General features: G+C 41.9%; 1 protein-coding gene across 6 annotated transcripts in view; it reads left to right on the top strand.

Annotated features, from left to right (window-relative positions):
- The window catches only part of LOC128703296 (methyl farnesoate epoxidase), a 71074-nt gene that overhangs the window by 31727 nt on the left and 26465 nt on the right, over positions 1–12882 (top strand). The gene's annotated exons all lie outside the window — the stretch shown is intronic.

The following is a 12882-nucleotide window of genomic DNA, read 5'->3' as shown; positions in this document are numbered from 1 at the left end:
AAATATGTATTGAATATCATTGAAAATGTTCATGAGAAAAACCATTAAAGGTATATACAAGAAAGTAAACATACATACAATACATACATATACATATATATACATATACATATATATATATATATACATATATACACATATATATACCTATACACATACATACATACACATACATACATACACATACATACATACACAAATACACACACACATACAACACATGCATATATATACACACATACACATACATAGTTATAAGTCGATAATTCCAAATATAACTGTATTGTACTTGAAACACTCTGAACAAATAATGTTAAAATTGCACCCCGGACATACCTCATATAACATTCATCAAACTCATCATGCTACCACCCATTCTAGGAAACCAGCCCATTTCATCCCCCTTACCTGCCTTTCAACTCCCGTAAATCCCGTAAAGTGAAATTCCTATAACCCTCACTTAAATCCCTCTCCCATCTCCCCCCCATACACCTCCTTATTCCTACACTTTGTCCTATAAAAAGTTGCTGTTAATGCATTAATTCTTTCACACACGTTCGCTCCTCTCATAGCCCAAGACATATAAATATAATCTGTAATTATATACCCTACCGCATTCTCTACCATCTGATTCACCCCACCTATGTCTAAGCTTAAAACCCTCAACACCTGCAAACCCCCCCCTCCCACTAACCTTATTACCTTACCCAACCAAACCCTTATTAGTTCAATACATTCGCAAAAATACACTATATGGAAAACAGTCTCCCATCCACCACAAGCCTTGCATATCCCATCCTCCCGTATTCTCTTATGGAATAAAACCATTCCAGACGGTAAGATCCCATGTAAAAATCTATACATTACTTCTCGTACTTTAGGTTTTAAACGTAATTTGTTCAAACGCCCCCAGATATTACGCCAGTCATACATCGGATAAACCCCTTCTACCACTGCTACCACTGCCTTACCTTCCACCCCATCAAGGTTTCCCAATTTAATACGTGAAGGATCGCTCATGTTTATGATGACCCGTAACATTGCCTCACCTATTATGAACTCCCTACCCTCCCACCACCGTTGCATATCCTGACGTATCTTATGAAGTCCGCCTTCCCTCGCCCCCCCCTCCCGCTTATAACTACGTTTCAAATACACACTCATAATCCTCTTTTCAACAGCTATAAGACCCAGCCCTCCTCGGCCAACCGGGAGTGTGACAACCGCTCTACCTAACCATTCGCTTCCAGTACCCCAAATGAATCTAAAAACGCGCTTTTGTAACCTTTGTATCTCACTACGAAGTATCGGATATATTGCTGCTACATGCCAAAGTTTACTATATAATAGGACATTCGTTGTAATTACTCTTTGATGCAAAGTTAAGTGTGCAGCTCGTAAACCACTAAGGCGCTTCAGTACACCATCTACAATACGCACTGAATTTATTTGTTGTGCTAACTTGATATCACTTACATAAACGATCCCACATATCAGTAATTGGTCCACCTTTTTCCACCTTTCAACTACTTCAAATTCCTCATTTAACCTATCCCCAAGATCCATATACTTCGTTTTCTCCTTATTAATTGACATGCCAGAAGCCTTTTCAAAAACATTTACTAACTTTTCCACCCGAGGCAAATCCCTGTTACCACTTACTAAAATCGTTGTGTCATCAACATATCCAACAATGCCAGCCCCCCCACCCCTTTCGTCACCAACCCCATTTGCTGCCAATAAGACCCTAATTCCTCTATAAAAGGGATCCTGTAAACATGCAAAAAATATTTGTGAAAGGGGACAACCTTGACGTAGACCCCTGCTCATCTGAATTTGTTCTCCTAACCTTCCATTTACCTGCACCCGCAAGGATGCATCTTGATACATTAATTTGGCCCATGATATAATTTCCTCTCCAAACCCTTGCCATCTCATAATCTTCCATAACGCTTCCCTTTCTACACTATCATATGCCGCCTCCCAATCTATAGCCAACACCCCCTCCCCCCCACTCCCAATTTTACTCTTTCTTCAATAAAACTTCTAATCAAACCATGCCCGTCATACATAGACCTTCCCGGCACCCCATATTGTCCCTTATCGATCACTTTACCCAGGACCTTTTTTATTCTGTTAGCTAAAATTCTTGCAAAAATCTTATAATCACCACACAATAACGAAATAGCACGATAGTCTTTAACTGTTAATGGCTCACCTTTAGGCACTAAAACGACCACAGCCATCCGCTGCTGTGCCCCTAAAACCCGATCCCGCTTAAGGATATTGAATAATCTTACCAAAAATTCTTTTAAAACGCTCCAATTTTGGAGATAAAAGTCACTGGGCAACCCATCAATTCCTGGTGCCTTACCTGATTGCGCCCCGGATAAAGCTTCCCATGTCTCGCACTCCGTTATCGGCCCTTCCAAAACGAATCGATCATGCTCTGTCAACTCACACTGCACAAACCTTCCAATTGACTGTAATGCTATTTCACTTATTCCCACACTTTGTGCTTTCAACTTAACCCAAGCATCAATATACCCACTCATACCCTCAGTCGTCGTCAACACCTGGTCCACTTTATACCCTTGCATACCTACATGAACATTCAACCCCATTAACTCCATTGCCTTGCGACGTGTGTGTTGACTCCGCAACACACACGCCGACGGCCGATCTCCCCACAAAACCTCCTCAATCCCGCCCTTAAGCCTTTCCCCATCAAACCTCTCATTTTGTAAATTCCGGATATTTTCCTTCAAACTTTCAATTTCAATAACAGGATAATTAGCATTAATTTGTGCATAACAGTCGCGCAACTGCCCCTCTAAATATTTTTGAAAACCGTATTGTAACTGATTATATCTCTTCCCTCGATTAATATAATATTCCTTAATACGTTTTTTAGCTATTGTTTCCCACCAATTAACCATGGCAACATCCCCTGGTGCTTCTACCACTAAACGATCCCACATATGTCCAAAAGACAAAAGACTATCCTCTTCCTTTAATAACTTTACATTCAATTTCCAAAATGATGGACCCCTCCGAGGCACACCCTCAATATCCACATCTATTACCACTCCTCTATGATCCGAAAAAACCACATCTATCACATCCACCCTCCGCACAGTAACCGCACAAGGCACGTACATTCGGTCCAACCTCGCCGCATAACCTCGTTTAATGAAGGTATGCTCTACCATCCCTCCCCCCCCCACACACATCCTTTAACCCCACCCCGGTCAATATATCCCCCAATATACCCAAACAACACCCCGCACCTCTGGGCTCCACATCTTTACGACGTATCACGCAATTCCAATCTCCGCCTATTATTGCAACATTCGGTAAACCACGTAAAAAATAGACCAGCACGTCCCGAACAAATTTAGTTTTAATACTCACGTCACCCTCAGCCGGACCATATACACATACTAAACTAATGGGAACCCTACCCCAAGTTCCATCCACTCTAATTACCCTCCCCTCCCCCCCTTCACTACGCCTTACTATAAACGGGCTAGTTTCCTTTACCAAAATGGCAGCCCCACCTTTCAAACGTGTCGCATGTTCCATGTACACATTATAACCACTCATATCCAACTCATAACCAGGCCTAAAATTATGTTCCTGTAAGAATACCACATCCACACCAAGTCGCACCAAATACTCATTAAACCACTTAAGCTTCCTCTCAGCTCTCAACCCGTTAATATTTATAGTAAAACACTTGAATTCAACAAATGGGTTTTCCTTTTGTACCCGGCATTGACTTTACCCCAGTTCGTTTTGCAACACCTCTGTCCCTCCCCCCTTTGTTGGGAATCACCTTTGCAATCCCTTGATCCCTGGGTTCACCATTCCCTCTCTTCTGTACCTCCACCCAAGACTTTTTCCCAGGGCGTTGGGCAGGAGTGAGCACATCATCAGAATCCGATGATGCTGCAGTCCTCTTTCGTGTCCCGCCTTCCACCTGCATTTTGACATCTGAAGCACCGTCCTGATGCACCTCCACCTCTACTGCATGCACCTTCAATCCTTTAGACTCTCTCGTCGACAAACCGTCATCTTCTGCCATACCATCATTCACAGCCTTCCCCAGAACTAAGCCTGGGTCTTCCACCTGATCTAGGACCGATTCCTCTAACAAGTCATCCAACGCCTTTACCAAAGACGCCGCCACTTCTTCACCCATATTAGGTAGTCTCTCCTCAAAAACCTTATGTATGTCCAATGACTGAGATTCTCCTTGAAGCGTTACAATTGGCGATTCGAGCTCCTTTTCTTTGTCCACCTCCTCACTCCATGACAACCGTTGTTGGGGCGGTGTAGCAAGAGACTGTTCTCGCTCATCGCCAACCTCGTCCACTGGCTGCTGTTGCTGCTGTTGCCGTTGCTGTTGTGCCGGGTACCCACTTCGTTTCCCACACTGCGCCGCGATGTGGTCATATGACCCACATAGCCGACACGTACGTTGTTGCCCCGCATACGTTACATAGACTTGAGTCCTTAATTCTTTCAACACAATATATGAAGGAATAGGGTGTCGAAGAGTCATTTTAACTGTATACGCGCCTTCCAGCGCACCTGCATACGGTCCAGTTGCCCATCTCCCTGCTGTGGCTACGTGAACCGTCCCATAAGTACGCAGTTCACTGGTAATATCAAAATCAGTCGCCTCAAAAGGCACATTCCTGATTTTCACCCAGGTGTAATGTCGAGATACATCATGAAGTCTCACCGACACAGCTGTATTAACCGGTATGATGGTCTCCTGATACTTGTCGACCACTGCCTCGTAGACTTGTGCAGACGTCATTTTAACGAAGATTCTTGTCATTCCATTTAATGCGACACCACATATCTCCTCATTTGCTATACCATAGGTATCGCGAATGATCGCTGGTAATAATAAATCCATGTTGGATCCTGTGACAGCACCACGGATCATCTCAATGCAGACAGTGTTGACTCTTCTTCTGCTATTCAGCGCCATGTTGGAGAAAATAAAGTTTCCACCAACCAACGCTAGGGGCAGCTCAATCAGGTAAACTGCGCAAAACAAACACAAACAGGAGCGTCTGCGCAGCTCGTCCACACGGCTCGGAGGCGATGAGGACAATATTATAAAACATTTACCCAACCCAATTTTCAATGCCACCCAAGAAATAAGCTCTGATAACTCGATCCACTCTCATATGCAGGTCCTACTCAAATACAACCCCTTTCACTCATGTATTTATCCTACCTAAATTTGAAACTACCCAAGGTTTTAGCCTCAATAACCCAACTAGGTAGACTGTTCCACTCATCAACTACCCTATTTCCAAACCATTACTGCGGGTTCTCTCTTGGAGAGATATCCTCAAGACCTTATTAATGTCCCCTTTATTAATAATCATCTTCCACTTATACACTTCGATCATGTCTCCCCTCATTCTTCGTCTAACAAGTGACTGTAATTTAAGGGTCTTCAATCTTTCTTCATAAGGAAGATTTCTAATGCTATGTATTAATTAAGTGATTCTATGCTGAATGTTTTCTAACAAATTTATGTCCATTCTGAAATCTGGAGACCAGAACTGAGCTGCATAATCTAGGTGAGGCCTTACTAATGATGTATAAAGGTGTAATATAACCGCTGAACTTATGTTGCTTACACTTCTTGATATAAATCCCAGTAATCTGTTTGCCATATTACGTACGCTTAGGCATTGCTGTCTTGGTTTAAGGTTGCTGCTTATCATAACCCCCAAGTCCTTTTCGCAATCTGTATGGCTAAGTTCTACATTATTTAGCTTATAAGAGCTAGGGTTGTGGACACTCCCGAGCTTCAGAACCTTGCACTTATCTACATTGAACGCATCTGCCACTCTTCTGACCAGTTATTGAGTTTGTCTAAATCCTCCTGACGTTCCCTGACATCAACGTTTGAATCAATTATCCTACCTATCTTTGTGTCATCGGCAAATTTGCTCATATCACTAGTAATACCCTCATCAGGATCATTGATATATATTATAAACAACAACGGGCCTAAGACTGATCTCTGTGGAAAGCCACTTGTTACAGATCCCCACTCGGATTTACCCCCATTTATGGACACTGCTTCCTGTCTGTGAGCCATGACTCTATCCATGACAGAACTTTTCCCTCATTGCCATGAGCTGCAACTTTCTTTAACAGTCTTTGGTGCGGTACTCTATCAAAAGCCTTACTAAAATATAAATAAACAATATCAAATTCTTTGTCTTGATCAACAGCCTCAAAATCTTTAATGAAGAGAGTTAGTAAATTAGTTAGACAAGAACGGCCTCTCGTGAATCCATGTTGAGTGTCATTAATCAGATTATGCTGATCCAGATGGCTTCTTATAATCTCAGCTATAATTGACTCTAGTAATTTGCCTACAATTGAGGTTAGGCTTATTGGGCGGTAATTTGACCCCTGCTTTAAAGTAACGACTTGTCCCCTGCTTTGGACTTTGTAAATGGTCCAAGTCGGACGGAAACAACGTCGTAAGCTCCTCTCTTCTGTGTGCTGATTATAAGTGTAACAACACGTGCCCTACTTAATATCAAGTTGCCCCTCCACACAGCAAGCAGTAACATCTGGCCTTCGGCCCAAGGTGCATTTCTTTGAGATACTCTTGTTGTTACCGATCCCTATTCCTTTGAGAATACGATAGAAGGTGCTCGAAGGGGACAGATGTGTGTTTTATATCCCGTGTTAAATTATTTAGTCTTCTCACAGGCGGTCTGAAGAACCCAGTGAGGTTAACTTACATAACTTTCCAAGTATGAATGGTAATGGTACCTTAAGGTCATGTGTATAATTTTGTGTATATATTCTTGCACTCATAAGATATGAGAGAAACACAAATGACTTATAATTGATGTGTTTCTAGCAAACACTGTGACATTAAAAGCTGTATAATAATACTACTGTATAATAATAATAATACTACTACTAATAATAATAATAATAATAGTAATAATAATAATAATACATTAAAAGGCCTTTTAAATTTTACTTGTCATTCTTGTCTCACTAAGAAAAGAAGTATTAAAAAAAGTAATTAAATTATTGTACCTCGACCTCTTTCAAAGTGAGGACAGGTGGGCAATATATATATATATATATATATATATATATATATATATATATATATATATATATATATATATATATATATATATATATATATATATATATATATATATAATCACACCACGTGGTGTGATTATAGGCTTCTTCCTACGTGCACTCAGAATCTGCAGCAATGAGTTCCTTGAGGAAGAATGCACTATAATTGAACAAGTATTTTCTAAACTCCACTATCCTCGTCACTTCATCAGAGACTGCAGACGACGGGCATTAAACATCTTCAACACACCCAGAGAAGACACTGCCGAGAAGAGATACATAGCCCTCCCCAACAACTCCATTGCCAAACATGTTTCCAACATCTTTGCCAAAACATCATTCCAAGTATCTACCTCCACAACCACGACCAAATAGGACATCACCAGTAGTAGACAGGACAAGCCTCCATCCTCTGCAGGGGTATACATAATCCCTTGTAATGACTGCAACAATTTATATGTGGGCGAAACATCAAGAGACCTCCAAACACGCATTTCAGAACACCAATATGCAAGCAGGACTGACGATACAAGGAATGCCTGTGTACAACATCGCAATTCACACAACCATTTAATTAACTACAGAAACTCAAGACTTATAGCCAACGAAGACAACATTCAATACAGAAGAATCCTGGAATATACGCTTATCTCTATAACCAACAATTTCAACCAGAACAATGGCTTCTATAACATAGCTGAACCACTCGCCAAGAAACTTCTTCATCGCTATCCCACATAAGAACATAGAACACTGCAGAAGGTCTACAACTTGTCCAATACCCCTGCCAAGCTACCCAAGACTCTATAACCCCACCCGGTAGATCATCAGATGCAGCATTCTCCACCTGACCTCAACATTCTGAACATGACTATAAATACTCTCGTACCTTCCAACCCCAGGTAGATCCGTGTGTGACTTGAAAAAGCCCACTGTGTGGGTGTCGGTATTTTATACCATTTATTTCCATATTCGTCAAGTGTTGGGTTGTCAAAAGAGGGTGCACACCTGAGGAAGTAAGTGAGTCTTGGAATAGTAAGGCACCTTGTGAGGAGATACAGAGCATCATGGGCATCAAGATTGCTTATTCTCTCCTCCATTCTCATCAGGTCATTCAATTTGTCCTTGAGGACTGTGTCGATGGCCTGGTGACCCAGCGGTGCTCCCAGGAGGGAACTGTTGGACAGAGTGGTAGTAGAGACTTCTGGGAGAATTCTTCGCACAGCATTGATTATTTCCTGGTTTGCTGTGATGATTTCACACTTGGAGGGATTGAGGATGAGTCCCAAGTCTTCTCCCTGTGTTTTCACCAGTTGTAGGTCCCCTACCAGGGACTCTTCAGTACCTGCCAGAGCGCCATCATCCAGGTACCAGATGTTGAGCTCGCTGCATAGGCTGGAAGTTAGTTCTCTTACTGCCAAGCAGAAGAGAAGTGGAGCGAGTGGGTCACCCTGCTGAACACCTTCTGATGAGAGAATTTCATGTTCTCCAAACAAAAGAATTGAGGGTTTGCTGTAGCCGGCTGAAATGAACGGAAAAAGACTGGGGAAGCGATCCCGAACAGCTAGCAAGACAGCATCTCTCTTTACCATATTAAAGGCATTTCTAAAATCAAGTTTGACTATGGCCTTGTCTTCTGGTAGGTCCCTGATGTAGGCCCTTGCCGCATGAGCTGCAGCTTCACTGCCTTAAGGGACCCCAAAGCCCAGTTGGTGTGGCTGGAGTAAACTGGCAGCTACTAGGCGAATGTTTCTTACTGCTGCTTTGGCAACGAGATGGCGAAGAGTGTTTCCAACCGCAATGGGTCTGATTCCCCCATCCTTCTTCTTCAAGGCACACAGTGAGGCTCCAAAAAAGAAAGGTTTAATTTCTTCTGGGATTCGCCCAGCCAGGCAGTTGTTGACGAAAGTTGTTAACTCGGTGAGAAGAAGTGATGCAGATGCACCGAGTACTGGATTTACCATCTCCTTGAGGTGCTGAGGTCGAATTCCCGTGTACCCTTCTGCAGATCCTGCAGGAAATGACACAATCGCCTTATAGACTTCCGATTCATGCAAAATTAGTTGTTCAGTGATGGGGTCTTCCTCAGGGTTGTTGTTGATGGCTATGGTGTCCCTGGTTGGATGCTTGTCTCTTAGTGCTTGGGCTGTGGTCTCATCTTTGGGGGCTACAGTGTCGTCACTTGTAATTATTCGGATTGCTCCCACTGTGTTACCTTCTTCAATTTTTTTGCTAACCTGTGCGCAAATTTTCTCGTTTTCAGTGGGACTTTTCTTGGGTCTACCTTTGTGATTCCTGCGATGGTGGGGCAGAGGGACACAATTATCCGTTCTTGGGTAGTTGCGCACTGCCTTGATAACTGACGTGGTTAGCAGTTTGCCTCGTCTCTCAGGAACTGCAAGACAGACATTGCCGAACAGGAGCAGGTTGCGCCATGCTTGGATGGTGCCTCGGGCTTCTAAGTTGGTGGAACCTCCATTCACCTGCTTGAGAAGGTCTGTGAATTTCCCTGCTGCATATGGGCGAGCCGCTTTAGGGATGTGGGATAGGGTACTGTTAGCAGTGGATTTGAATGCCAACAGAAGGTTATCACAAGTGAGGAGGTTGCCATTGGAATTGTCATCTGCCTGTGGAGGCTGTGGGCTGCTCTCTGCTCGGGGCATATGTGATCCTGCACACCCATTGTGTGCACGAATGCGACCATCCCTGTTGCGTGCTCGAAACTCTCCGCATACCTGACATGTGCCTCTTCTTTCATTGTTGGGTGCACTGTTTCCCTGGCTTTGTGGCTGGCTGGCTTCATCATCTGCCATGCCTCAAACTGTGTGGTAAGCCCAGGCTGAAGGGAAAATGGAGCATGGCACATACCGCATGTAGTTCATGGTGGTGGTAGGGGGAGGCGAGGGGTCTCCCCCCATTGTGGTGGGCGGTGGAGGAAAGGGAGGAGTGGAAGATGTGTGATGAGGCGGAGTAGGGCACTCACTCCCTCCCAGGACAAGTCACTATACAACACAATGCTCTGTGCACCTGTTACTATACGCCACTATGGTCTGTGCACCTGTTACTATACACCACTATGCTCTGTGCACAGCCCCCACTATAAACGACACGCCGCTATACACTACACGTGCTATGCGCATACCATGCTCATACTACGCACTATACACTATACACTTTATACACTATACACACGGTGAACAAACACTCCATTGTTGTAACACGAGCACATGGTGTATGCGCGCCTGTTTGGGGAAGGGGGGGAGACACAGTCTTAACCCTCAACATCCGCCTCCTCCTCCTCCTCCTCCATTAGGCCTTCCCTCACTGACCTCACCTACCCATGGTGACCGTTATGTTCCCTCACTGAATTCACATACACAACACTTTTCTTGATTCTGAAGGAAGAGACGAAACGCAGAGTCTTCTGGCCCTTTCCAACACCAGCAGCAGATGTTCACACACCAGCCTGTTGATAATAATCCTGGTAGGAGTTCTTGATTAGACGATATTGTGCCAAAAACACAGAGCAGGATGCCCACAGCCTCTCTCTGGCAGAGGTGCCAGATATATATATATATATATATATATATATATATATATATATATATATATATATATATATATATATATATATATATATATATATATATATATATATGTATATATATATTGCTGCCTCATGGTGGGCGAAAACACATGACGCCCTAATCCACTGGACCATACGATTTAAGAGAAGCGCATCCAGCGGCACTGGATGTTGTACTCACTACCCAAGGACACACGATGGTGTGGATGACTCGAGGATAATTTCATTCTAGTCCCTGTTTGGTGTACTAGTTCAACGAGCAGTATTTTATATTATTGTAACCACGAACGAGTGGTATTGATTAATAACAACACTGCACTAGCCAAGGACTCGAGCCCTAGAATGAAATTAGCCTCGAGTCATCTACACCATCGTGTGTCCTTGGGTAGCGAGTACAACATCCAGTTCCGCTGGATGCGCTACTCTTAAGGATCATATGTTCCAGTGGATTAGGACGTCATGTGTTTTCGCCCATCATGAGGCAGGCCAAAGCAGCATGGGTTCGAGTCCTTGGCTAGTGCAGTGCTGTTATTGATAAATTCCACTCGTTCGTGGTCACAATAATATATATATATATATATATATATATATATATATATATATATATATATATATATATATATATATATATATATATATATATATATATATATATATATGTATATATATATATATATATATATATATATATATATATATATATATATATATATATATATATATATATATATATTTGTAGATGAATGGTTCAGAGAACCGACATGTTGATAAATTAGACACATGTGCAACTCTTGGGTATCTTTATTGAGGAAACGTTTCGCCACACAGTGGCTTCATCAGTCCATACAAAGGAGAATCTTGAAGAACAGGAGTAGAATGAGGTAATCAGTCCCTCAACCTTGAGTCGATGTGGTCAGTCCATCAATCTTGAATAGAATACGGCATACGTGTGGAGGAGCTTATAAACCGTTGGCAGGAGAGGTGCAGCAGTCATAGGCGGTGTCACATTTGTTCAATGTGGAAGTAGGTCGTGCCCAAGAATTAGGCAAGCGAAGAATTCCCTAGTATTAAGATCCCAAGAAGTTGCAGTGTCTGACAGGTTTGTAGATGAATGGTTCAGAGAACCGACATGTTGATAAATTAGACACATGTGCAACTCTTGGGTATCTTTGAGGAAACGTTTCGCCACACAGTGGCTTCATCAGTCCATACAAAGGAGAATCTTGAAGAACAGGAGTAGAATGAGGTAATCAGTCCCTCAACCTTGAGTCAATGTGGTCAGTCCATCAATCTTGAATAGAATACGGCATACGTGCGGAGAAGGAGCTTATAAACCGTTGGTAGGAGAGGTGCAGCAGTCATAGGCCACTGTGTGGCGAAATGTTTCCTCAATAAAGATACCCAAGAGTTGCACATGTGTCCAATTTATCAACATGTCGGTTCTCTGAACCATTCATCTACAAATATATATATATTTATATATATATATATATATATATATATATATATATATATATATATATATATATATATATATATATATATCTCAGAGAGGAACAGGTTTTATGTTACACAATTTATTTTAGCTTAATCCAGTTAAATATATTATACATAAGTTTTATAAACCTATGTACAATATATTTAGTAATAAACAAACACAATGAAGTATATTTTTTCGTTAGATTCAGAATGATTTTTGCGAAATTATTGCGTACACAAATTTCCTCTTGCCTTATTCGGCAAGAGGATCGTTGCTATTTAAGCCCACCCCTCCTCAAGTGTATTTAAAACAAACATTACTATAAAACACTATTTTCAGTTTACCTACTGTGAAAAATAATGTTTATGATAAAAAATAAATATTTACATAGTATATATATGAGAGTGTCTCTGTTATATAAAAACACAAAAATCACGAGACACAAGTCACGAGTCACGAGATACAAGTCACGAGTCACGAGATATAAGGCTCGAGGTGACTACAAGTTCCAAGGTACAAGTTGCAAGACAATTTGCAAGACACAACTCACTTGAAGAATGAGCTTTAGTTGATCACTTGGCTTTCAACAAATGTTACAAGCTTGAAACAAAATAATGCTGCAGAAATTTGTCTTGTTCCATAACGTGACGAGTCACTAACA

Source organism: Cherax quadricarinatus, chromosome 20 (assembly GCF_038502225.1).
Source record: "Cherax quadricarinatus isolate ZL_2023a chromosome 20, ASM3850222v1, whole genome shotgun sequence".
Classification (NCBI taxonomy): Eukaryota; Metazoa; Arthropoda; class Malacostraca; order Decapoda; family Parastacidae; genus Cherax; species Cherax quadricarinatus.
Note: the sequence above shows the minus strand (reverse complement) of the source record. Positions and strands in the feature narration are given on the sequence as shown.